This window comes from Mustela putorius, unplaced genomic scaffold, assembly GCF_011764305.1.
Source record: "Mustela putorius furo isolate JIRA1106 unplaced genomic scaffold, ASM1176430v1.1 tig00003942_pilon_pilon_pilon, whole genome shotgun sequence".
NCBI classification, from domain to species: Eukaryota; Metazoa; Chordata; class Mammalia; order Carnivora; family Mustelidae; genus Mustela; species Mustela putorius.
Genome location: NW_025422087.1, coordinates 3895777 through 3923048, shown reverse-complemented (window position 1 = coordinate 3923048; position 27272 = coordinate 3895777). Strand labels below are relative to the sequence as shown.

Genomic DNA, 27272 nt, shown 5'->3' with positions numbered 1-27272 from the left:
CTCAAAATAATGCTAAAGCAGAAAATAAGACACACAAACTGCTGAGTTTCTTCATATCCTCAAACATCTGAGGATATTTCAGTCCTAGTTGACATTTTGATATTTTAGAATCACAGGACCTTCTTTGGTGGGGGGAAAAAAGCGCCAACATATTCTTTAAAAACCTCTGAGGCCTCTGGGAAACAAATTGCAACCGACAATTCCCTCACATCTCATTATGTGGTGCAAATTTATTTTTAGGCTTCCTCTGGCCTTGTTCAGCTGGTGCCCTCTAATGATAGAACTGTTTGCTCAGTTTTAAAGCAATTCTGTGTATGAAGCTATCGGGCTCCATATTATGAGGGCCGAGCAGGCTGATCTGAAACACATGGAATCTGAGAAAGGGAAAGCCCTTTCAGGAGTCTCCTGGATCTCATCCAGAATCCAAAGGGGCAGCGCAGCAAACGTCATGGTGAAGGGCATGGCTGGCTGCACACACCACAGCTGGAAAATGAGGGCGATGGCATCCTCACAGGGTGTTTAAGGGGAAAATGAGGAAAACAAGTGTGATGGGCTCTGCACAGCACCAGAGCAAGTGAGTGCTCGCTGTGTGTCACATGTTATTAGCATTTAAACACTGTCAAGTGATTTCACTCCATTAAGCAGCCATTAAGTACATGGCGTTAGATACCTAATAAAACCACCTCCATCACATGAGAACCTGCTAACATTCCTTTTTAAAGAGCTACTCTTTATGTCTAAATCTCTCTCACAGCAGAGTATGTACATCTTTATATCATCAACATAAAGAATCTCTGATTTAAAATAATCGAGACAATCATTTGGATCATGTAGTGACAACTGTTTTAATCCAAAAATTATGGAGATTAATGACAATGAGAATGCTGCATTCTCATGTTGTTAAATATGTTATTCTGTGTCATTTTAACATTTGTTAGGCTAGTGCTTTCACAAAGACTTCTTTAGCATTTTCTAACAGCAAGTGTCATTTTCCCTACTGAAGGGTAAGGAAAAAGGAACAATGAATTTATTAGCTTAATATCACAGGTGCCAACTATTAGACCCCAAAACATCTTCCTATTCTTACTCTTCCCTTGGTATTCTAAAGGCAAAGGAAAAAAACAGGCATAAAATCCAGACACCTAAGCAATCACCTGGAGGAGGAGGAGGGTACTGATTCATAAAAGCCTCCTAACCCACTCACCCGTTTTCCTTCTGCTCCCTCCAGTCATTAAAAAAAAAAATCTACATCATATCTTTCTTCAAAACACAGATCATGTATGTATGATGGGGTAGAAAAGAAAGGTTTCAGATGTAAATAATAACAGGGCTCCTTCCCCTATAAATGGTTCTCTGAATGAACATGTGTTCCTCTACTTCTGTATTCAGAGCATCAACCCCCACCACACACACAGACACACACACACAGAGGAAAGAAAGGTGAGCTGTGAGCAGGGGGATGGGAAATAAATGTTGACGTTCACTGGAATTACAACAATTCTCTGAAGTCTCTTTATTGTTATTCTTAATGTAAGCAATGTCCTTTGGGGGAAGAAGGGATAGGTAGATGATAAAATAAGAAAACTAGCTTAGCATTCCACAAAAGGGAGCCCCTTGAATTTCCCTTTAATCAATTCTTGCATCGACACCAAGGAAGCAAAAGCTTCTTCTCGGGCCCTGTTGGTTTTTCCGTGACCTGGCATCTTCTCCACCTTCCGTTTCCTCCTTCAGAGGAGTCAACATGATGGCAGCCCCCACCGTCCCTCCACCAGATCCCTTGCAGCTGCCACCACCACCCTGAACATTCCCACAACCATTACCATCTATCCATATCACATTAAGTTTTTTCCCCTATCTGTTCTTCTTGTCCTCAAGAACACACAAGTTATCAACCACCTTCTCCACCTGTCGCCCTATCTCTCACCCTAAAATACTGCTGCACCCTCCTTACCCTGTATTTGTCAATCAATATCTACCCATTAACATCAACTTAACAGTTTTTTGTCTCATCAGAAGATTAATTTAAAACTCTGTTAAAGGGACACCTGGGTGGCTCAGTCTGTTAAGAGTCTGCCTTCAGCTCAGGTCCTGTTCCCAGGGACTTGCACTGGCCCCTTGCTCAGCAGGGAGCCTGCATCTCCCTCTGCCTGCTGCTCTCCCTGCTTGTGTGCACACTCTGTCTCTCTCTCTGACAAATAAATACATAAAATCGTTTTTAAATAAATAAAATAAATAAATAAATAATAAAAATCTGTTAAGTAGGGAAGACCCATCCATTCTGAACACCCTCAACATTTTGAAACAAATTCCTTTAACTGGGGAGAAAAAAAAAAAACACTCAAGTTTAAATAGTTTTTGAGAACACGACCACCACAGAAATGGTAATCTACAGAATAAAGCCCACTTGAGTAATGCTGGGACTCAGAAAGTACATATTCTATAGCACTAAATCACAGGAACTCAGTCCTAAATTTGATATAAACATACAAGTTTAGGTTTTCATTTCCTAGTTTTACCCCTAGAAATCTCAGGCTACCAAAACCACAGAAGCTGCTGTCCCTCTAAGCTTCTTCCATGTCACCCAAGTGTCCAGTGAAAGCCATACCCCACACTGTTGTTTCTCTCCTCTGTCCTCAATGACCACACTTAATAACAAGCTTCCCTTCCTTAGAGTCTACCCTGAATTGAATCCCAACAAAGCAAAGCCAGCCTGGTGGTGGTTCAAGTTGTACACTATGCAAGTCCACCACGTTTAAGGGGCCACTAATCACATCATTAGCAAAACTATATATCTTTGTTACAACATTGAGGATTTAAATATGGATAATTTTATTATTTATATTAAAATTTTCCAGCATATGGCAAGAAAGTGTCTTGTTCTAAAAATCAGTATAGTTCAATGATTTTCCATCAGATGGAAGAAAAACGTCTGTGGAAGGGGTGCCTTTGTCTAATTTGCACAAAATGCCATATGGGCCAGCAGCAGCCCTCGGAAAAGCTTCTCTCAAACATTTTAAACTTTCTGCGGTCTTGGCTGTTCACTAAAGCGTCTGCTCTTGGTTTCATAAACTCTGTTTGCACTGCATTAACTACCCCCCTCCCACCAATCTGGGCTTTCTCTCTCAATAACTTCAGCTATCAACCACATCCTCTCCTCAAAGCAAGCCCCTAAGTACTAACTGCATTTTCTTGTCCTATTTCTGCCAACTGATATTACTAAACACATGTTAACAATAAAATGATAACCTTTTGTCCCAGATTAATTACCGCTAGGAAAGAGATATCCATTATAGACACATTCCACAAATTTAACATTATTAACAACCATGTTGCTTGAACTTGGATTTCATCAATATCTGAATAGATTCCTTACATTTTTTAAAGATTTTATTTATATATATAGAGAGAGAGCACACACATGTGTGTGTGAGCAGGACGTGGAGCAGAGGGAGAGGCAGAGAGAGAATCTCAAGCAGACTCCAGGCCCGGCACAGAGCCTGACACGGGGCTCAATCTCACGACCCTGACATCATGATCTGAGCCAAAATCAAGAGTCAGATGCTTGATTGACTGAGCTATCCAGATGCCCCAGATTCCTCACATTTTTTTAAAAAGCAGAATTAAAGTTTCCATTTCAGAATTTATTTTAATTGACTTTTCTCATCGATAATATTTATCCAAAATTTACCACCAGCTATTTCCTTTGCATGCCAGGGACCCAAGTCAAATAAAATAATAATAGCGAGCCCCGTACTCACCTTGACCCCCAGAAAAGGAGTTTTACTGCCATTGGTGACAACTTGCCCTAGTTGACAGTCCAGGTGTGGAAACCTTAAAAAAGCAAAAGACAGAGTAAAACTTAGAAGAAAGGAGACAGATTTAGGAAAACATAACCAGTTACTCCATGGTAATAATGCTTCTCCCTGAAAAAATAAAGTTAGTTCAGGAGTGCTCTCATCTCTGCAGTAATTGTACCACAAACAAACTCTCCATAAGTGCTCTTCATAAGTGAAGTTATTTCACAAACTCACCATTTTTCCATTAGCTGCATCTGGGATTTCAGAGATTCTTCATCTTATTTTCAGATTAATCCTCAATGAATACATGACTTCAATTTTCTTTCTTTCTTAATCCCTCAAGTAGTTAATGACCTGAAAGCTGATTCTTAAATACACCCTATAACTGAAGCATCTTAAGAACCTAAGACTTGGCTCTTGTCAGGGGAAGAATAACTCTGATGCATGAATAATTATGTGTGTTTGGTAGTTCCTAATTTTCTTAAAGGGCACCAAATTTATACTTTGTTATACTTCTTATTTTCTTCTTATTCAGAAAAAAATAAAGAACTAAAAGAACTATGAGTCCCATAATATTTTTTTTAAATGGCTCCATACCCAGCACAGAGCCCTTTGCAGGACTTGAACTCATGAGCCTGAGATCAAGACCCAAGCCAAGACCAAGAGTCAGATGTCTAACTGACAGAGCCACCCAGGCAACCCACAAGTTCCACAATCTTAACTACAGTAATATTAATTAAGTCTATAATAAAATTGTATTTTAAAAAACAGCAAAAATTACATTCCTCTCTAACTTGTCAAGCAACTTTAGTTTTAGGTAGTAGAAAAAACACAAATTTTCCTCCAAGATGCTACTGCAGTAGATGTCACAGAATGTCTGCTATTATTAACCGAAGTCATAAAATTTGTGATATCCAACCATCATTTACCTCAAAACCTGATAATTTCATCACTTTTCCAAGCCAAAATAAACAAACAACAACAAACAAAAACAAAAATAAAAAACAATAGGATTGGACAACAACTTAATCTTCAAAACACCTATTGCTCAGCACATGTCATTTTCCTATGCACATCAGTGGTTTGGGCATTAACAGCTTCCATTAGAACCTAGCATCTTCATCGTACGTGAAATGTAACAAGTGAATTGCCTCTGGCATTTGGAAGGGCCTGAGCATATCTCCTCAATTCTTTTTTCCAACTCAGTCTATTTACTGCCAACTCCCTCTCAGCTTCCTCCTTGCAACATTAAGAGCCTTTTCCAAGACTCTTAATGTGGCAGAGAGAACAGCTGAGGGCTAGAAGGCAAAAGGTGATGGTAAGAATGCATCTCTATAAGAAGGGAAGGCCAAATGGAAAGCATGTCATAGTGAGTGAGGAACAAGGAGCATGGGGAGGAAAGCAGAAGGGCTGCCCACTCACTAATGCAGTCCGTGTACGGTGGTGAGCATCACACCACACTGGGAAAATTAAACAGGTCCAAGTCCAGATGGGAAGAAGGGAAAGTTTACTTCTGTCTAACATATTTGGTAACCCATCTTATCTTAGGAGCTACAACAACCAGAACTTCCAGGCCATCCCACCACTGCTATGAACACCTCCACTACCACATGACCCTCACAGCCACCCTCACCACTATAGATGCAATGCAGACATGCACAATACTATTGGAACTACAAACTAATAGAATAGAGGCCATGTGAATGCCCTAGATACAAAAATGTACCTCTTTACACAATTTATTTTCTTCTGAGATGGAGTAGAAACCGCCCTAATGATTTCCCTCCTACCAGGAAACCCATTCAATGAGCAGCCTACATGAGCTGCTTTGTTTCTTGTTGTGTTTTGTTGCAAAAATAAGCAGCCAATTGCAAAATAAACTTTTTGAACTCTTCTTAGTACCATTTATCTAGTTCATGTTCCCTATTTTTTATATATTAATTTTTTATTTTTTTAATTTCTTTTCAAGGTACCAGAATTCATTGTTGATGCACCACACCCAGTGCTCCCTATTTTTGAAAATTAATTATCTGAAGAAAAGTTGTGGGGTCAAAATCTGCATTTTGACTGCAGAGCCCCAGCTGACATGCTAGGTGCAACCTATTGTTTGTTCATATCCAATCAGATTTTAAAACACATAGGACCAGGAAAGGAAATGCACGAATAGTAAATCCTACCTTCAGCGGCACTCTTGACTGTTCTAGTACCACCCTTCCCTTTAAAACAGAGGTATTACGATAAAATGTGGATCACTATAATGCAGAAGATATATGTGTTAATGATGGAAATAGCTAAATGATAGCACTAATAATAACAGAGAAAAGAAATCATTATTATTATGATAGGTATGCCAAAAATAAAGAGCTACTACAAATATAAGAGCCTGTAATTAACGGACCAGTTGGAATTGCACCACCCATTGTGAAAGAGTTAGAAACTGACATTATGTTAATACAGTGATGGACTAAGAGTATGAACATAGTTAAGGAGTGTTAGCTAAGGTATGTGAAGACACATGCATGCATGTGTGGAAGCTACCAGGTAATAAATAACTAAGAAAAGCCACTCTGTGAAGAGCCAGGGGCTGCCTAAGAACCAACTGGTCAACCTCTTATGGAAGAGCCCTGGATCACTTTTAATTACTACTGAGATTAGAACAGGGTCGGGATGCCTGGGTGGCTCAGTTGGTTAAGCCGCTGCCTTCGACTCAGGTCATGATCCCAGGGTCCTGGGATCAAGTCCCGCATCGGACTCCTTGCTTGGCAGGGCACCTGCTTCTCTTGCTGCCTCTGCCTGCCTCTCTGCCTGCTTGTGTGTACTCTCTCTCTCTCTCTCTCTGGAAAATAAATAAAATCTTAAAAAAAAAAGATTTTCTCCATTAAAAAAAAAAAGGAAAAAAAAGAACAGGGTCTGCAGAACATCAGCAGGCAACAAAACAGGGAAGCTGACATAAAAGACAAGGAAAGCAGGTGTTACCTAATGCCTTGGAGTCCTATATTAAAAAGACTATATAACTCAACACCAAAAACAAAAACAAAAAACAATGAATAATCCAATCAAAAAATGGGCAGAAGACATGAATAGACATTTTTCCAAAGAAGACATATGGATGGCTAAAAGACACGTAAAGATGCTTAATCACCAGGGAAATGCAAATCAAAGCCACAATGAGATATCACCTAACACATGTCAGAATGACTAACATTAAAAACACAAGAAACAATGAGTGTTGGTAAGGATGTGGAAAAAAAATAACCCTCATGCCCTGCTGGTGAGAATGCAAACTGGTGCAGTCATTGTGGTTCACAGTATGGAGGTTCTCCAAAAATTTTTAAAAAGAATTACCATCTGATCCAGTAACTCTACTACTGGATATTTATCCAAGAATATTGGAACACTAATTTGAAAAGATTTATGCACCCCAATATTTACTACAACATTATTTACAATAGCCAAGATATGGAAGCAACCCAAGGGTCCATTGATAGATGAATGGATAAAGAAGATGTGATACACACACACACAAACACACACACACACACACACACACAGATTACTCAGCCATAAAAAGGAATAAAATCTTGCTACTGGCAACAACATGGGTGGAACCAGAGGGTATAATGCTAAGTGAAATCTGTCAAACAGAGAAAGAAATACCACATGATTTCATTCACGTGTGGAATTTAAGAAACAAAACAAATGAAAATTTTAGAAAAGAGACCAAAAAAAGAAAAAAAAAAAAAAAGAGACAACGACAACAACAACAAAAAACCCACTAATACAGAGACTCTTAATACAGAGAACAAACTGGTGGTTGCCAGAGGGGAGGCAGGTGGACAGATGAGTGAAACAGTTGAATGGGATTAAGAGTACATTCATCTTGATAAGTACTGAGAAATGTATAGAATTGTTGAATCAATAAATTGTACACTTGCAACTAATATAACACTGTTAATTATACTTGAATAATAATTTTTAAAAAGAGGGAAAGCTAAATTTAGTTAAAATGGTAGGTAAGTTTAATGACTATTTTTTGAATTCATATAAAAGGACAAAATGAACAGAGAAATTGCAAACAACCATATCTTCCCCACACAGAATGGTTCATTTTTGGAGTGAGCAAAAAACACAAAACCCTAAGGCATAATTTTCAAATTCAGAAATTACATCAATCTGATCTTGGTTTTGAGCTACCGACAATATTTTCAAACAACAGGACATAAAGTCAGGGAATTGGTATGCAGCTCTCTTAGCAGACTGCTTATAAGTTTGGTTTGGTTTGAGATCAGGAACAAGACAAGGATGCCCACTTTCACCACTCTTGTTCAACATAGTATTAGAAGTCCTAGCAACAGCAATCAGACAACAAAGAGAAATAAAAGGTATCCAAATTGGCAATGAAGAAGTCAAACTCTCTCTATTCGCAGATGACATGATTCTTTATATGGAAAACCCAAAATACTCCACCCCCAAACTACTAGAACTCATACAGCAATTCAGCAACGTGGCAGGATACAAAGTCGATGTGCAGAAATCAGTGGCTTTCTTATACACTAACAATGAAAATACAGAAAGGGAAATTAGAGAATCGATTCCATTTATTATAGCACCAAGAACCATAAGATACCTGGGAATAAACCTAACCAAAGAGGTAAAGGATCTGTACTTGAGGAACTACAGAACACTCATGAAAAAAATTGAAGAAAACACAAAAAGATGAAAGACCATTGCATGCTCTTGGATCGGAAGAATAAACATTGTTAAAATGTCTATACTGCCTAGAGCCTCTATACTTTTAATGCCATTCCTATCAAAATTCCACCAGTATTCTTCAAAGAGCTGGAGCAAATAATCCTAAAATGTGTATGGAATTAGAAGAGACCCCGAATCGCTAAGGAAATGTTGAAAAACAAAAATAAAGCTGGGGGCATATGTTACCTGATTTCAAGCTTTATTACAAAGCTGTGATCACCAAGACAGCATGGTACTGGCATAAAAACAGACACATAGACCAATGGAACAGAGTAGAAAGCCCAGATATGGACCCTCAACTCTATGGTCAATTAATCTCCGACAAAACAGGGAAAAATATACAGTGGAAAAAAGACAGTCTCTTCAATAAATGGTGCTGGGAAAACTGGACAGCTGTATGTAGAAGAATGAAACTTGACCATTCTCTTACACCGTACACAAAGATAAACTCAAAATGGATAAAAGACTTCAACGTGAGACAGGAATCCATCAGAATCCTAGAGAAGAACATAGGCAGTAATCTCTTCAATATCAGCCACAGCAACTTCAAGATATGTCTCCAAAGGCAAAGGAAACTAAAGCAAAAATAAACTTTTGGGACTTCATCAAAATCAGAAGCTTCTGCACAGCAAAGGAAACAGTCAAGAAAACAAAGAGACAACCCACGGAATGGGAGAAGATATTTGCAAATGACAGTACAGACAAAAGGTTGATATCCAGGATCTATAATGAATCCTCAAACTCAACACACACGAAACAGGCAAACATATCAAAAAATGGGCAGAAGATATGAACAGACACTTCTCCAATCAAGACATACAAATGGCTATCAGACACATGAAAAAATGTTCATCATCACTAGCCCTCAGGGAGATTCAAATTAAAACCACATTGAGATATCACCTTACACCAGTTAGAATGGCCAAAATTAACAAAACAGGAAACAATGTATGTTGGAGAGGATGGAGAAAGGAAAACCCTCTTACACTGTTGGTGGGAATGCAAGATGGTGCAGCCTCTTTGGAGAACAGTGTGGAGATTCCTCAAGAAATTAAAAATAGAACTTCCCTATGACCGTGACTTACTTCTTAAGAGTTGGTGCAGCCACTTTGGAAAAGAGTGTGGAGATTCCTTAAGAAATTAAAAATAGAGCTTCCCTATGACCCTGCAACTGCACCACTGGGTATTTACCCCAAAGACAGAGGTGTTGTGAAAGAAGGGCCATCTGTACCCCAATGTTCATAGCAGCAATGGCCACAGTCACCAAACTGTGGAAAGAACCAAGATGCCCTTCAAAGGATGAATGGATAAAGAAGATGTGGTCCATATACACAATGGAGTAGTATGCATCCATCAGAAAGGATGAATACCAAACTTTTGTATCAACATGAATGGGACTGGAAGGGATTATGCTGAGTGAAATAAGTCAAGCAGAGAGAGTCATTGTCATATACTTGTGTAGCATAAAGAATAACATGGAGGACATTGGGAGAAGGAGAGGAGAAGTAAGTTGGGGGAAATCAGAGGGGGGAGATGAACCATGAGAGATTGTGGACTCTGAGAAACTGAAGGTTTTGGAGGGGAGGGAGTACGGGGTTGGGTGAGCCTGGTGGTGAGTATTAAGGAGGGACGTTTTGCATGGAGCACTGTGTGTGGTGCATAAACAATGAATGCTGGAACACAGAAAAGAAATAAAATAAAAATAAATAAATTAACACAAAAATGAACCACATATACATGTAAACATCGTAAATCTATTTTAGAGCAAGGAAAAATAGATAGCAAATTTCAAATAGTTACTACATTAAAAAAAAAAAAAGAGTTCTTTAGTGTTGCCCACTGCCTAATATGTAATATATTCTAAACTCCTTTGCAGGTACCCTCCAAAAACATGGCTCCCGACCCTACTTCAACCACACCACTCCTTCAGCCACCCATTCATAACCATGCTCTGGCTAAACCAACCTTCTAAGCAATTTCCTGGGCAGGACTAGTTTAAGCCTCCCTTATTTTGCCTTTGTCCTTTACCTACCTCATGTTCCAGGGTGGAGTTCAAACTTCTCTTCTTTATGAAGCCCTTCCTGACCACTACTGGTCCCTACCCAGTTAGAACTCACCACTTCCTCTGATGGGCACTATAGTAGTTAGAACAATAAAGTAGGACTTTACTTGTCTCCATTATTACCTGTCTGTTCATAGATATGGGCTATATAAATTCTGAGAACAGATATCAGCAAATGTTTTCAAAATAAATGCAGTGTTAGAGCCAAAACCAGAATCTGAAACTGGATCCAACTCAAAACCAGTGTACTACGCTGTGTCTCTTGAATCTGATTTTATAAAAATAATTCCATAACCATCAATACAGTAGCCACTTAGCCACGTATCTCTACGGGATGCTTGGGAAGTGGCTAGACTGAACTGGAATGCACTGTAAGTTTAAAATACACACTTTGGGGCACCTGGGTGGCTCAGTGGGTTAAGCCGCTGCCTTCAGCTCAGGTCATGATCTCAGGGTCCTGGGATAGGGTCCTGGGATGGAGTCCCGCATCGGGCTCTCTGCTCAGCAGGGAGCCTGCTTCCCTCTCTCTCTGCCTGCCTCTCCATCTACTTGTGATTTCTCTCTGTCAAATAAATAAATAAAATCTTAAAAAAAAATAAGAAATAAAATACACACTTTGAAGATTCAGTATGACAAAAGGAATATAAAAGATTTCAATGTGGGGGCACCTGGGTGGCTCAGTGGGTTAAGTCGCTGCCTTCAGCTCAGGTCATGGTCTGAGGGTCCTGGGATTGAGTCCCGCATCGGGCTCTCTGCTCAGCGGGGAGCCTGCTTCCCTCTATCTCTCTCTCTCTGCCTGCCTCTCCGTCTGCTTGTGATCTCTCTCTGTCAGATAAATAAATAAAATCTTAAAAAAAAAAAAAGATTTCAATGTGTTAAAATGATAATATTTTGGATATGTTTGGGTAAGTAAAATGTGTTAAAATCAATGTGTTTCTTTTTGTCTTCTTTATTTGGCTACTAGAAAAACAATACACATGTGGCTCACGTTATATTTCCATTGAATGGTGTTACTCTATGAAGTATGACTTTTCTCACTGATAAATCCGTTAGGATGATGCTAACTTTTCCTAGAGATTACAGACCACAGACATCCAACTGCGCCACTGTGTCACGTGGCATGGCCCTGCTAGATATACAGAGTTTGTGCCTACATTCCAAACTCACAGAATATTGCTTTCAGAGTTCTGTCAGCTCGCTGGGGTTCTTCTCCACCATCAGCTGTTGGTTCTTCCACACGTAACTCCTAAGGTTTCTAATTCTCCAATATAGTTATCTTATGAATTCTGAGGCAAAGGCCAGTAGAAAAAAGCAGGGCCAGGACTAGGGAGAGGCCAACCACTTGCCTCAGGCACAAAATTTATTTACTTTTAAGATTTTATTTGTCATAGAGAGAGAGAGAGCATGACTGAGTGCATGAGTGGGGGTCAGGGGCAGAGGGAGAAGCAGGCTCCACACTGAGCAAGGAGCCCAATGTAGGACTCAGTCCCAGGACCCTGGGATCATAACTGAGCCAAAGTGAGATGCCTAACTGACTGAGCCACCCAGGCATCCCTCAGGCACGAAATTTAAAGGAAACCAAAAACTCAGGAATAGAGAAAAACACAGGAATCAAGATGAATAATAATAACAACATTGTCACGTAATTCACCTACTGTAAAATTCACCATTTGAAAGGGTACAATCCAGTAGTTTTAATACATTCACAATGTTGTTTAACTATTGCCAGTATCAAATTCCAGAACATTTGCATTATCCCCAAAGAAACCCCATCTCAATTAGCAGACACTCTACCGCTCTCTCTCTGCCCACCCCAGGCAACCACTAATCTGTTTTCCATATAATTTTGCCTATTACGGACATTTGATATAAATGGAATCACATAATATGTGGTCGTTCGGGTTTGACTTCTGTCAGTTAAAATGTTTTCAAAGTTCACCTATGTTATACCATGAGTCAATATTTCATTCCTTTTTATGGATGATAATAGTTTATGAATATACCACATTTTGTTTATTCATTCATAAGTTAATGGGTATTGGAATTGTTTCCAGTTTGGAGCTATTAGGCACACATTGGTGTACATAAATTTTCAATTCTCTTGGGTATAAACTTAGTAATGAAATTGCTGGGTTATCTTGTAACTCTATGTTGATAATTTGAGAAACTAGTAACTGTTTTCTAAAGTGGCAGCACCATTTCATGGTCCCACCAGCAGTATATAGGGTACCAAGGTTTCCATATCTTTTTTTTTTAAGATTTTATTTATTTATTTGACAGACAGAAATCACAAGTAGACGGACAGGCAGGCAGAGAGAGAGAGAGGGAAGCAGGCTCCCTGCTGAGCAGAGAGCCCGATGCGGGCCTCGATCCCAGGACCCTGAGATCATGACCTGAGCCGAAGGCAGCAGCTTAACTCACTGAGCCACCCAGGTGCCCCCAAGGTTTCCATATCTTTACCAATACTTGTTATTATCTTCATTTTTTATGTTAGCCAGGTTAGTGAGTACGTTAGTAGTATCTCATTGTGCTTTTGTTTTCTTTCTTCCTAACAACCAATAATGTTGACTGCCTTTGCATATGCCTTGGCCATTGGTATGACTTCTTTTGCGAAATGTCATCTCAAGTCCTTTGTTCAATTTTTTAGTCATTTGTCTTTATATACTGAGTCATAAACATTCTTAAATATTTCAAGTATAAGTTCCTTATCTGATACATGATTTGTGAAAAATTTTTTCCAATTCTGTGGGTTGTCTTTTCTCTTTCTTGATGATATTCTCTAAAGCACAAAAGCTTTTAATTTTTATGAAGTCCAATTTATTTATTTTTTTTCTTTCATCTCTTGTGTTTTTGATGTCCTATCCAAGAAATTGCCTGATCCAAGATTGAGAAGATTTACTCCTGTTTTCTTTTAGTTCCTGCCTTAAGGTCAATGATCCATTTTGGATTAACTTTTGTGTATAGTGTAAAGTAAGGCTCAGCTTCATTCTTTTGCATGCGGGTGTCTAGTTATTCCAGCACCATTTGTTAAAAGGACGATTCTTTTTCTACCAGATTGCCTGGTTACCCTTGCTGGTAATCAATGATCATAAATGAAAGGGTTTATTTCTGGACTCTTAATTTTATGCCACAGATCCTTAAGACTCTATTTATGCCAGTACCACACTATCTTTATCACTGTAGCTCTGTAGTAACTTTTGAAACCAGGAAGTTCAAGTCCTTCAACTTTGTTTTGGTTTCTCAGGATTGCTCTGGCTACTCTGAGTCCCTTGCATTTCCATATACATTTCGGGATCAGCTTGTCAATTTCTGCCCAAAAGGGAGCTAGAATTTAGATATGAATTGCACAGACTCTGTAGATGGAGAGCACTGCCATCTTGACAATATTGTCCTCCAATCCATGAGGAAGGAATGTCTTTCCACTTATTTAGGTTAACTTTAATTTCTTTTGTGATATTTTATAGTGATATTTTATTGATAAATATAAATATATTTAAATATAAATATATAAATATAGTAATATTTTATAGTTTTGGTGTACAATCTTATGTGTTTTTGCTAAATTTGTTCCTAAGTATTTTATTCTTATTGATGCTACTATGAATGTAATTTTGTTTCATTTGCAAATTATTTGCTATAAACATACAGAATTTTTTGTTTATTGATCTTATATGCTGCAATCTTGCTAAATTTATTAGTTCTGAGTGTGTAGCCCTGAAGATTATCTACATATAAGATCATGTCATTTGCAAACTGAAATAGTTTTACCTCTTCCTTTCTAATCTGAATGTCTTTTATTTCTTTTTCTTGCCAAATTGCCTTGGCTAGAATCTCTGATACAACACTGCATAAATATGAAAAAATCAGGCATCCTCATCTTTTCCTTATCTCAAGGGGAATGCATTCAGTCTTTCAACAATAAGTATTACATTAGTTACAGGGTTTTAGAAAATGCCCTTCATTGGCTCAAGAAAGTTTCCTTCTATTCCTAGTTTTGTAAATGCATTTATCAGGAAGTGCTGCTGCAATATGTCAGGTGCTTTTCCTGTGCCTATTGAGATGATTATGCAGTTTTTGTACCTTATTCTATTAATAAGGTATATTCCAGTGATTTTCACATGTTAAGCCAATCTTGCATTCCGCAGATAAATCCCACTTGGTCATGGTACAGAAAACTTTCCCTATGTTGCTGGCTTTGGTTGACAAGTATTCTGCTACAGGTTTTTGCATTTATATTCATATCAGTTTATAAAGTTGACCCTTGAACAACAGGGGTTTGAACTGTGTGGGTCCACTTACATACAATTTCTTTCAATAAATAGAGTACTGTAAATGTATTTTCTTTATGATTTTCATAATAACATTTTCTTTTCTCTAGCTTACTTTATTATATATAACAAGTATGTATAATACATATGACATACAAAATACCTGTTTGTTATCAGTAAGGCTGCTAGCCAATGGTAAGCTATTAGTTAAGTTTTGGGAGAGTCAAAAGTTACTCGTGGATTTTCAACTGCATGGGAGGTTGGTGCCCTTCACCCTTGCATTGTTCCAGGTTCAACTGTACTTTTCTTGTGATCACTTTGTATGGTTTTGTTACACTGGCCTCAAACAATGATTTGGAAAATGGCCCTTCCTTTTCCATTTTCTATATGAGATTGTGCTATACTATTGTTAAGGCTTCTTTACACATTTGGTAGAATTTATCAGTGGAGCCATCTGAGCCTGGGCTTGGCCCTGTGGGAGTTTTTTCATAATAGTTCACTTCAAAGTTTCTATTTCTTCTTGAGTAGTATGGTCGTCTATGTCTTCATAGGACTTTGCCCATTTCATCTAGGTTATCCTCATTTGTTGACATAAAATTATTCATAATTTGCTCCTTTTTATTTCTCCAAGGTGGATAGTGTTGCTCCTTTTTATTTCTGATTTCAGTAATTGAGTCTTTTCCTTTTTTCTATTGGTCAGCCAGATAATGGTTTGTCAATTTCGCTGGTTTTTTTCCAAGGGACTAATTTTGGTGTTCACTGATTTTTTTTTTATTGTTTTCTATTCTCCATTTTATTTATTTCTGCTCTAGTCTTTATTATTTCCTCCCTTCTACTTTTTTGGTTTTCATTTGCTCTTCTTTTTCTACTTCCTCAAAGTAAAAGGTTAAGTTTGATTTGTGATCTCCCCTCTTTTGTTTTTGGGCTTTTCTCCCCCAGTTTAAGTTACAACTGACATACAGCATTGCATAAGTTTAAGGTGTACAACATAATTACTTACAATATATTGACTTACATATATTGTGAATTATCACAGCAAGTTTAGTTAACATCCATCATCTCATACAGATTAAAAAAAAAGGTTTTTTCTATCTGATAAGAACTCTTAAGATTTACTCTATTAAGAATTTCATATACTATGTTAACTATAGTCATCATAGTGCACATTACATCTGCAATATTTACTTATCTTATAACTGGAAGTGTATCTATTCTGTATATTTTGGCCACCTTCATCCAATTCTTCCACCCCTCACCACCACACTACCTCCAAAAATCACAAACCTAATCTCTTTTTCTATGAGTTTGGGTGATTTGGGCTTAGTTTGTTTGTTTGTTTGTTTTTAGGTTCTACACATAAGTGAGATCATATAGCATTTTTCTTTCTCTGACTTATTTCATGCATTATAATTCCCTCAAGGTCCATCCATGTTGTTGTAAATGGCAGTATGTCCTTCTTTTTAGGCTGAATAATATTCCTGTGTATCACAGCTTCTTTATCCATTTATTCTGACTAATGGGCACTTGACGTTGTTTCCATGTCTTAGATACTACATATAATGATGTTATGAACATGGAGGTGCAGATATCTCTTCAATATAGTGTTTTCATTTTCTTTGGAATTCTTTCCTTTGGATATACTCCCAGGAGTGGAATCACTAAATCATGTGGTAGTTCTATTTTTAATTTTGGGGGTAACCCCCTACTGGCTTTCATAATGGCTATACCAAGATACATTCCCACCAACAGAGCACATGTGTTCCCTTTTCTCCACATTCTTGTGTGTGTGTATTCTCGTATATAACCCCTTGGCAGATATATGGTTTCTAAATATTTTTCCCATTCCATCGGTTGTCTTTTCATTTTTCTTACTTTTTTTCTTTTGTTAGTATAGGCATTCACAGCTATAAATTTCCCTCTAAGCACCAATTTAGGTACCCAATTTAGGGCAACCCATAAGTTCTAGTACGTTATGTTTTTGTTTTCATTCACCTCAAAGTATATTCTAATTTCCCTTATGATTTCTTCTCTGACCCACTGGCTATTTAAGAGTGTGTTAATTTCCACATTTTGTGTATTTCTGAATTCCCTTCTACCATTGATTTTTAATATCATTCCACCATGATCAGAAAACACTTTGTGTAATTTCAATACTTTTAAATTAACTGAAACTTGTTCAGTCACCTTATATGACCTACAGTCTATTCTGGAGAATTTCTATATGCAGTTAAGAACAATGTGTATTTTGCTGTGCTTATCTGTAGTGTTCTTTAATGTTTGTTAGTTCTAGTTTATAATGTTGCTCAAATCTTCTACTCTTTGTTGAACTTCTGCATTGTTTCAATCCATTATTCAAAGTGGGAAATTAAAATCTCCAACTGTTATTGCTGAATTTTCTATTTCTCCCTTCAATTCTTTCAGTTTTTGATTCATATATTTTGGAATCTGTTGCTATTTACACATTTATTTGTAAATGTAATGTCTTCCTGATAAATTGACCTTTCTATCAATATGTAATGACTTTCTTTATCCTTTGTAATAATCACTTACTTAAAGTAAATTTCTCTAATATTAGGATAGCCACTACAGCTCTCTTTTGGTTACTGTTTGCATGGTATAGCTTATTCTATCCTTTTACTTTCAAACTATTTGTGTTTAAATATAAAGTGATCTGTCATAGGGAGAATGTAGTTAGATCATGCTTATTTAATTTGTTCTGCCAATCTTGGCCTTTTTATTGGAGGGTTTAGTCCATTTACACGTAATATAAAAAAAATTTAAATCAGCTATATCATTATATTTTATATATGTCTTGTGCCCTTTTGTTCCTCTATTGTTGTTTTTTTTATTTTTTGATCCCCTGTTGTTTTTTTGATATGTGTTTTTTTAGTTATTTTCTCAATGGCTTATACTATCTTTTATGTTTTTTTATGTACTTACCTTTACTTACATTTTTATATTTCTTCTATGAATTTGGGTTATTGCCTAAGTTTCTTTTGTTACAACTAAAAAGATTCACTTTCATATTTTTTGTAGGGAAGTCTGCTAGTGACAAATTATCTCATTTTTCTGAGATGTCTTAATTTTTTGTTTTGAAGGATATTTTTGCTGCATATAGAATTCTTGATTGGTCCTTCTTTCAGAACTTTGACTATGTCATCCTATTACCTTCTGGCCTCTGTGATTTCAGATAAAAGCTAGCTATTAATCTTATTGAGACTCCCTTGTACACAATGATTCACTTCTTTCTCACTACTTTATTTTCTTAGCTTTTGACAAGTTTGACTGACTAAGTATAGATCACTGTGTTTATCCTCCTTGGAATACATGGAGATTCCTGGGTATGCAGATTAATGTTTTAAATGAAATTTGGCAAGTTGTTGGCCATTGTTTCTTCAAGGATTCTGTCTCTTTCTCACTCTTCCTTCTGGGACTTACATTATGCAAAAAACAAAAACAAAAACAAAACTGTATAATTTCCATCAATTTACTTCCAAGTTCACTAATTCTTAGTTCTGCCTATTTAAATCTGTTGTTGAGCCCATCTAGTCATTTTTTGTCATTCCAGTCATTGTACTTTTCAACCTCAGAATTTGTTTTGTTTTTAGTAACTCTTCTTTTTATTAATATTCCCTATTAGGTAAGACATCATTTTCATACTTTAATTCTTTAGACATGAATTCCTTTCATTCTTTGAATACATTTATATTCACTAACTTAAAATGTTTGTCTAACAAGTCCAATATCTGGGCTCTCTCAGGGACACATCTGGCTTTTTTCCCTGTATGTGGACTATATTTTCCTGTTTCACTGTATGTGTTATGTGTTTTTAAATAATATGGCAATTCTGAAAATCAGATTCCATTCTCCATGAAAGGTTTATCATTAGTGTTTGTTGATTTGTTAATGACGATGCTGTTTGTCCATTTCCTGGACTAATTCTATAAAGTCTGTTCATCACATGGAGCTGCTTAAGTCTCTGCTCAGTCTGCTTTAGTGATCAGCTAATAATAAAACAGAAATTTCTTTAAATGCTTTGAACTGATGTTTCACAGCCTTTGTTGAGGAGTTCTATGTATGTCTTCACACATGCTTTCTATGCTCTGATACACAGTTTACAACTCTGCCTTAGCTTTTTCTTCTTGTTTGTTTTAGAGCCTCAGTGTCAGCCAGAGGTAACAGATTAGGGCTTTCTCGAGACTTTCTCGAGACTTTTTTGATGGCATTAAAATATCATTTCTTTTTATTGCTCAGTTTTTTGACAACTCTTTAAATTTTGCACCAGAGGTAAGTGTCTGACTAGCCTCTCTCTAGTCCCAAACTTAGAGAAAGGCAATTTTCAGACATCTCTGCTTTAAAAAAAAAAAATCTCCAAACTGAGATATTAGCTTTAATTCACTTTTATATTCCATTACAATATCCTGGGCTGTCATCAAAATAATAACCCCAAAATCTAGGTTTATACATATATAAACCTGCACATATACAGGGGCGTTCTAGATACCAAAAGATATGTCAAAGTTTTTCAAATCCCATGGATATCTCCTATCCCAATTATTCCTTTTTGAGGTCAACCTCTTGTCAACCCCAACTGGTACAGTTGCCTCAGGCACCTGCAATGTTAAACAATTGCTGCTAATTGTTTGTAACAAATGCTCTAAGGCTGTTCACACAGAATGAGTTCTGAGTCCAGTAAAATAAAAACAAGCTCTGAAAATGGAGGTTTTCAATAGCTACCAGACAGGTCCTATAATGACAATTTTCTGATAATGGGGCTACTGAAGAGTTGAGAGCCTGTGCTGTCCCCTCCACTAGCTTTTAGTTTTCAAAGGTACTGTGCTAGGAAGAGATAATGGGAGTAAGTTTAAATGTTACAAAGTTCATTGTTCTGAAAGTCAGTCTATTTTCTTGAATAAATGCTCCTGGAATTTTTGTAACTCTTTGAATCAATTCCAGAGTTCTAAAATAGTTTATTTTGACAGTATTTGCCTCAGTGAAATTTTGTTCTCACTGCTATTTTGGAGGAGAAGACTTACAAAAAGTCCTTACTCTAACATTCCAGATGTGACTCCAAGATAAAGATTTCTTTTAATAAAAATACAAGATGAACGAGATATCAAAATTTTAAATTAATACATAATCAGTAACAGTGCTGTACCATGCCATACTGGAGACTGACATTAAAAGAAAAATCCATAACACTGATCTTGCCTCTTTAAAAATTTGGCATTTTTATAATGAATTTTTGCACTAATTTTTATTTTATTTTTTTAAAAAAGATTTTATTTATTTATTTGACACACAGAGAGAGATCACAAGTAGACAGAGAGGCAGGCAGAGAGAGGGAGGGAAACAGGCTCCCCGCTGAGCAGAGAGCCCTATGCAGGGCTCGATCCCAGGACCCTGAGATCATGACCCGAGCTGAAGGCAGAGGCTTAACCCACTGAGCCACCCAGGTGCCCCTAATTTTTATTTTTTGATGGCATTAAAATATCATTTCTTTTTATTGCTCAGTTTTTTGACAACTCTTTAAATTTTGCACCAGAGGTAAGTGTCTGACTAGCCTCTCTCTAGTCCCAAACTTAGAGAAAGGCAATTTTCAGACATCTCTGCTTTTAAAAAAAAAATTCTCCAAACTGAGATATTAGCTTTAATTCACTTTTATATTCCATTACAATATCCTGGGCTGTCATCAAAATAATAACCCCAAAATCTAGCAGAAAAATTTCAATGCAAAGTAGGAGTAGAGAACAAAGTAGTTATATTAAACTATTTTCTTAAATCTTTTAGTAGAAGCATATTATCTCACTCCATATAAAGCTCATTAGTAGTTACCAGTAAAACTAAAACAATGTGAATTCTTTTTAAAGAAATACTTGTTGGAGTCTGTAGAATTTATAAGTAATCTTTGGTGTATCTGCCATACATATTTCGTAAGATATTAATGCAACACTAACATAAAAATGCATCAGGCTTACAAATCCCAATTTCAACCAAAGTATTCCTTTATATAATTTCAGTTCTCAAATTAGCATCCCCAGAAAATAACTAATGGAGATATAAGCATTAGGGACAAAAAACATGTTTGGCTTAATATGTGGCAACATTTCCAACCTGAGAAGACAACTATTTGTGGAGAAAGACTGCCTGTCTTGACAAGCTATTCTGAGTGAGTAATTTCAAACAACATAATACAAAATAATTAATTCTGAATGATTTGAGATTACTTCCCCTACACTGGCATTTAAGAGATAGTGTTCATATTAGGTTTTTAGATTAGTACTCTGCTGTAATAGTCTGGTTAAGTGTGGAAATTTAACTTCCCTATTAAGTGTTCATTATTTGCTTCTGCCGTTTTGTTATTTCTTGTAATCCATGACTCCATGCTCCATTTTTCCCACTGTGCTTTTGTAAAGCATTTAAAATCACTATATCAATACTAGCCTATTTCTGGACAAATTTATTTACCTTATTATGGTCTTTAGAGACGCTAATACACCATGTTGGCGTTTCATTTCTGGGGGTGAGTCAAAGTTCCCCAAATCAATCAATATCAACCCGTCATTAATACTGGCTTGGTCCTAATCACATACACCACTGACAGCTTTAATGACTGTGTGTACACAATGTGTTTTGGTTACTAGCTATCAGGCAGTCATCTGGGCATACAAGAGCCTCATCAGCCGAAGAGCAATTTCCCCTCCTCAAAACCTAACCCGAGCTGCCTTTAGGCCACAGGGTTCTCTCCAGCTCAGTTTCACCTCAGAAGCTGTTCTAGGTTCTCAGCATCCCCACATTCCCCAAGAAAGAGTAATGTGGTTCCCTTTGTCAATATCCTTATTCAGGACAGTTCTACTTGCTCCTGGGGAACTGCAGGGAGCCTAGGCAGAAATGCAACTTTCCTGCTGGTCCCTTTCCTGCAACAAGCCAATGGGAACCATCAATGAAGACAAACAACCTCCCTCCAACTCTCAGTTCATGTAATGGTGTAGACTGGATTCCAAGTCCCCGAGAGGCCCTCAGTTAGAACCAATGCCAAGCCACCACACCACCCAGAGTCCCCAGAGCAACACCGCCACTCTCCTGACACAGCCTTGGGCTGCTGAAGATGAGTGTCCAAGGGTAGGCCCAAGACACCACCACAACATAATTATAGAGATGGGCTGCTGTTATGGGGAGGCACTGGCCATCAGCAGTAGAGTCCCCCACAGCTGTCTGCAGCACCAGACCTCCCTGCTGCTCCTCCCATGTGCCAGGGGAGTTTTGGTCTGAGGGCCATATACAAGCTGTTCCCCAAAGAGCAAAACGCTCCCCCTCATATGGCCATATGGCTCATTCTTCCATCTCCTTCAGGGCTCCACTCTACATCCCTTCTCAGAGACGCCTTCCCTGACCACCCTCCTCAACCACAGCAATTCCCTGCCCTGTAGTCCTTTCATGATTTACTTTACTCTGAAGCACTATCCCTACCTGATACACTGAATATTTATTTAAATTTACCCATTACACTGTGAATTCCTTGGGGGCACAGTTTTCATCTGTTTTGTTCACTGCTCTGTAATACCTAATGCCTAGAATAGCACCAGACCCATACAGACACTCTAGACCATGTGGTGGATGCTATTATAGAAAAACAAAGCTGTGGGGCACCTGAGTGGCTCAGTCGGTTAGTCATCTGCCTTCGGCTCAGGTCATGATCCCAGGGTCCTGGGATCGAGACCCACATTGGGCTCCCTGCTCTGTGGGAAATCTGCGTCTCCGTCTCCCTCTGCCCGCTGCTCCCCCTCCTTGTATTCTCTCTCTCTCTCTCTCTCTCTCTGTCAAATAAATAAAATCTTTAAAAAAAAAAAAGTAAAGAAAAGAAAAACAAAGTTGGACACTAAGGGCAGTAAAGGCAGATTTTATTCAGCATATACTGCAAAGGGGGAAAGAGACTTCAGTACAGAACTGAGCTTACCTTCCATCCAGGTAGAGGTGACTGGGTGTTTTAAAAGAAGAATGGGGGAATAAAGGGGAACAAGCAGAATACATAAGCAGAGTCAAAAAGCAGGGTAGTCAAGGAGTCAGTGTCAAGGCAATTAGGCCATCTGCACCTGCTAACTGGCACTTGTCAAAGTTAGGCTCCCATAGAGACTGGGAGACAGAGGCCCTATTCTCCCTAATGATTACCATTCAAAGGAATGGCGTTTAGGTCTTTGAGAAAGACACTCCTGATTTGTAGGAGATACATCTACATCTCAAAGGGGCAGAGAAAGGATTACGGTTGTGTTTTTCCTATAAATACTCAATGAAAGGGAAGTCAAGGGCCCACATTCAAGTGTTGGCTGGTACAAAGAGTAAATTCTTTTGGCAGCCTTGGGTTTTTTCAAACAGCAACTCAAGGGGGGGATGGGTCATCCCAGGGACATGTCTTAGGCTGCTAGAAGCCATGTTAGGAGTTTTCCAGGTGTCTTAGTGTGTGTATGGGATAGGGTGTGGGAGGAGTGGGCTACAAGTTGCAGTTCTTACAGGCCAACGCTGGGGTCAAGAGGGGTCCTCGAAGGAGCCTCACTAAAGTTTAGTCAAGGAGAGCGTCTTTGTGCAGGGGAGTGAGGAATGGATGGATGGGGTTTAAGGGTTGGTGCAAAAGGGATCAAAAAGACAAGAAAAGGGGCGCCTGGGTGGCTCAGTGGGTTAAAGCCTCTGCTTTCAGCTCAGGTCGTGATCCCAGGGTCTTGGGATCGAGCCCCACATCAAGCCCCACATCTAGCCCCACATCGGACTCTCTGCTCAGCAGGGAGCCTGCTTCCCCCTCTCTCTCTGCCTACCTCTCTGCCTACTTGTGATGTCTCTCTGTCAAATAAATAAATAAAATCTTTAAAAAAAAAAAAAGACAAGACACGAAGGCATCTGAATAGGAAGTAGAAATCATGTCAGAGAAAAAGGAACAATCCTCCCCTCTTCTCAACAAGTCCTTTTCAAACATTCCAGCAGTGGACATAATCAGGTTGCTAATGGGGCAAGTCAACAGTGCATGTGAGTTCTCCTGACATGCACTTGTTTCCCACAGAATATTCTCCATCCCTGAGTTTGCTCCCTATTTAAAATTAATATTAGCGACAGATCCTGAGGAGTTTACAAAAAGATCTCCTAATGGAGATGATGTTATCTCTTTCTATTAACATTTTATTAATGAAGCTTCTTGTGGTAATTTCTTACTCTTTCCCCTTGGCAGCCTGCCTCTGAGACGTGGAAAGGCTTTAACCCACTTCCTCCCTTCCCCACTCCTGTCCCAGCTTTTCTCCTCTTCCAACTCACACCCAGATCCAAAAAAGCCCCATTTGTGCAAAATCATGAGGCAAAGGTTTGGTTCTCCAGGTAACCAGCCCCCAGCCCTGGGTTATAGCACTTCTCTCTTTTTTAGCAGGTCAACTACAATAGTGACCAGATTTCAGTTTTTGTCTTTGTATAAGACTGTAGATGGTTAAAATAAGAAAAAGCATTTTTATAAGTTAACTTAACATTCAAACATAATTGAGAGCCAGAACAGATTCTGAGTTTGCAGAGCATTACATTTATATGATGGGAGGTAGGGGGGCGGGGAGAGCATCGTTCTTATTTAAAAAGCATCCAAAATGCAAATATAAAATTAGGTATGACCGTGTGAACACATTGCTTGTAGCCTTCCCAAGGGGCTCAGAAGAAGCCTGCATGAGGAGCCCTGAAGCTTAAGATTCATTAGCTTTCTGGTAAATCCGCCTCTACTGGGAGAAATAAAAGACTACAGTGGTTTATACCGCAGCATTAAAATCTCTAGAAAACCGCTAAGCATAACAGCATTCTATTACATCAGTCCTCTAGATGCTATTCTTATCTCTCTTTCACAAACCTCCATCCCTGCCGTTCCCACTAATTTGGCAGCAGCAATTCATTATAAAAGTACATGGGCTGGGTTGGGGTTGTGCATCCTTCCCCTATTTGGGCTCTAACAATCTAGTACTGTGTCAATTATGTAATAGCCAAAACAGGGAGTTTCACAGAGTAGGAAAAGCATAGTCGTAGTTCTTACATAAGCCTTCATAAACCATCCATAAGAACTGAGTATTTGGAATTATAAGGTAGACAGAAAGCACTGAGTCAGCAGCCAGGTCTATTACCAACCTTAAAAACAATAAAAAGCTTTTTGCACTTCATTTACTAGTCTACATTAAGTTTTTAATTAGTTGTTTTGTTTTGTTTTGTTTTGTTTTAGTAAGACCTGATTATCTTTTCGTGCACACAGAAGGAATACCTTGACACTACTTCTCAACTTCACTCTTACCTTGGCGCAAGGAAATGTCCCACCTAGGATTTCTTTATGTATTTCACATGAAATTATAGGTCCCTGACAAAAAACAATGATTTCTACATGTTTAAAAAAATCATCAAGGAAGACATTTGGATAAAACACAAAAGTGTACATGCTATAATTCTTTCCAATACCATTTTCCTCTCCCCCAATTTTCAACCACTTTTTTTTTTTTTTTAATTTACCTTACACCCCTGTAGCCACGTGCTGGGCTACAAAGCGACAAATTAAAAGAGACAGTGCTATCCCATGGATCTCAGCCCCGGCTGCACAGGAGAATCACCAAGAGAGCGAACATTACATATGCCTCAGCATCAACCCAAACCATGATATATAAGTTGAAAACAGAAAGGAATAAGAGGTGAAGGCACAAGAGAGGGGTGCCTAGACATCAGAATTTCTGATGTTTTCTACTTTTATCTTCTTCTTCCCTGAAAAAAAAAAAAAGCCATAAATACGAGTAGAGATTTTATTGAGGGGGGGGGGGGATCTTTAAAAACTGAGAGCTTACAATTACTAAGTTTCCATCAGATACTAAAAGAAAAATCATTCAATAGTTTGAAAGCCATAAAGGATATCCGTGGGATCTTTTTTTTTTTTTTTCATCTTTATCAATCAGTAGTCAAAATTTTTCACCAAGTTTCTTAATAGCCTTTACAGAATCTATTTTACTTTTTCATGTTTGGCAATTCTGTCGATTAAGTTCAGCGAAAAGGCCCTATATTATCTTAAGGGTACCTCAAGCTAAGATCGTGCTTCTCTTCAAGCAAAGTTTTGGTCTGAAAATACAGTTCTGACTTATCATCAATCCTTCTCCTCAGATGCTCTGGTAATCACTTTTATAACTTTACCAATGAGCAAATATTTTTTTAAAGCACTTACATAACAGAGAGTACAGGCGTCTTTGGTACCCTGCCAAGAGTACTTCTTTCCATGTTTGTATTTAAAATAGAATGGTAGTAACATCACTTGTGTGCCTGAAATTCCTTCTGTGCACAGGCTCAGAATGGAAAAAAAAAAAAAGAAAGAAAGAAGAAGGAAAAAAAAATGGATGTAGCAAACCGCTTCACTGCTTTACCATCATAAAGCTCAGAGGAAATAACACATTCATACTAAATTAAGACGAAGACACAGAACAAATTATCCCAAGCTGGAGGTGGGGGGGAAGGACTCGACTCAACTAACCTACCACCCCCCTGAAAACAGAGGATGTTTAACCTGGCAGCGGCGAAGGCGCCCCCTGAGCCGCTATCCCTCCGCCCAAGCAGGTGTGTGGGCAGGAAAGAAGAAGTGCTAGGAGGACAGAAACGCCGAAAAAAGACTGCGCTTGCCCTGAGCCCGGCTGCAACCGCTCCCTAACTCCGTGCACCTGCCTGCCGGCGCGAGCCAGAAGACAGGCTTGCCGACCCAGCCCGACCCCCGCTGGACCGCGCGGGAGAGGATTCGCTCACCTGGCTGGGAAAGAGCCAAGCAAGATGTCCAAGGAGCCGCCACTGCCCTGAATGGGACTCTCATTCGGGACCCGGTTCCCACACGCTTCCTCCGCCGCCGCCGCCGCCTCCTCCTCCTCCAGCTCGAGTTTTCTACTGACCGACAGGTCTGGACTGCCCGGACCGGCCACGGAGGTCCGAAAAGGGAGGGGACGCCCGACAAACTTGCCAAGAGGAGCCCGCGGAGGCGGCGCAGCCAGGGACGCCTCCGCACCTGCGGCGCGCCCGCCGGCGCCGTCACCCCGGCCGCCCACGCCCGCCGCCGCGCCCGCAGCGCCCGCTCCGCGCCCCCGCACTCACCTCGCGCAGGCACCGCCCAGGCCGCCGCCCCCGCTCCGGGCGCTCCCAGGCCACCGGCGCCCGCGGCCGGGGCCCGCCGACAGCCCGCCCGGGCGCGCCCCGGCTCGGCCGCCGCGGCTGCCGCTCCTCGGGCCGCCTCGCCCGGACAAAGACGAGCGACGGGGCGGGCGGCGGCGAAGCCCGAGCCTCGGAGCGCGGCGCGCAAGCCGGGTGCCTCGCTCGCAAGGTGCGGTCCGCGGTGACAGCCGCCGGGCGGCGAGCGGGCCCGCGCTGGAG

At 39.2% G+C, this 27272-nt stretch overlaps 1 protein-coding gene across 2 annotated transcripts in view; it reads right to left on the bottom strand.

The window, feature by feature from the left end:
- MTUS2 (microtubule associated scaffold protein 2) overlaps positions 1–27058 on the bottom strand; it is a 567457-nt gene extending 540399 nt beyond the window's left edge. Inside the window, exons 1-2 of one of the 2 annotated variants that reach the window (XM_045069540.1) lie at positions 26997–27058; positions 3759–3831 (exon numbers count right to left, since the gene is read on the bottom strand). The gene's annotated coding sequence lies outside the window, so the exon portion shown is untranslated. Of the gene's footprint in view, positions 1–3758; positions 3832–26657; positions 26930–26996 lie in introns of those variants that run through there. The other variant, XM_045069541.1, reaches the window with a different exon arrangement.
- Between the last annotated feature and the right edge of the window lie 214 nt (positions 27059–27272).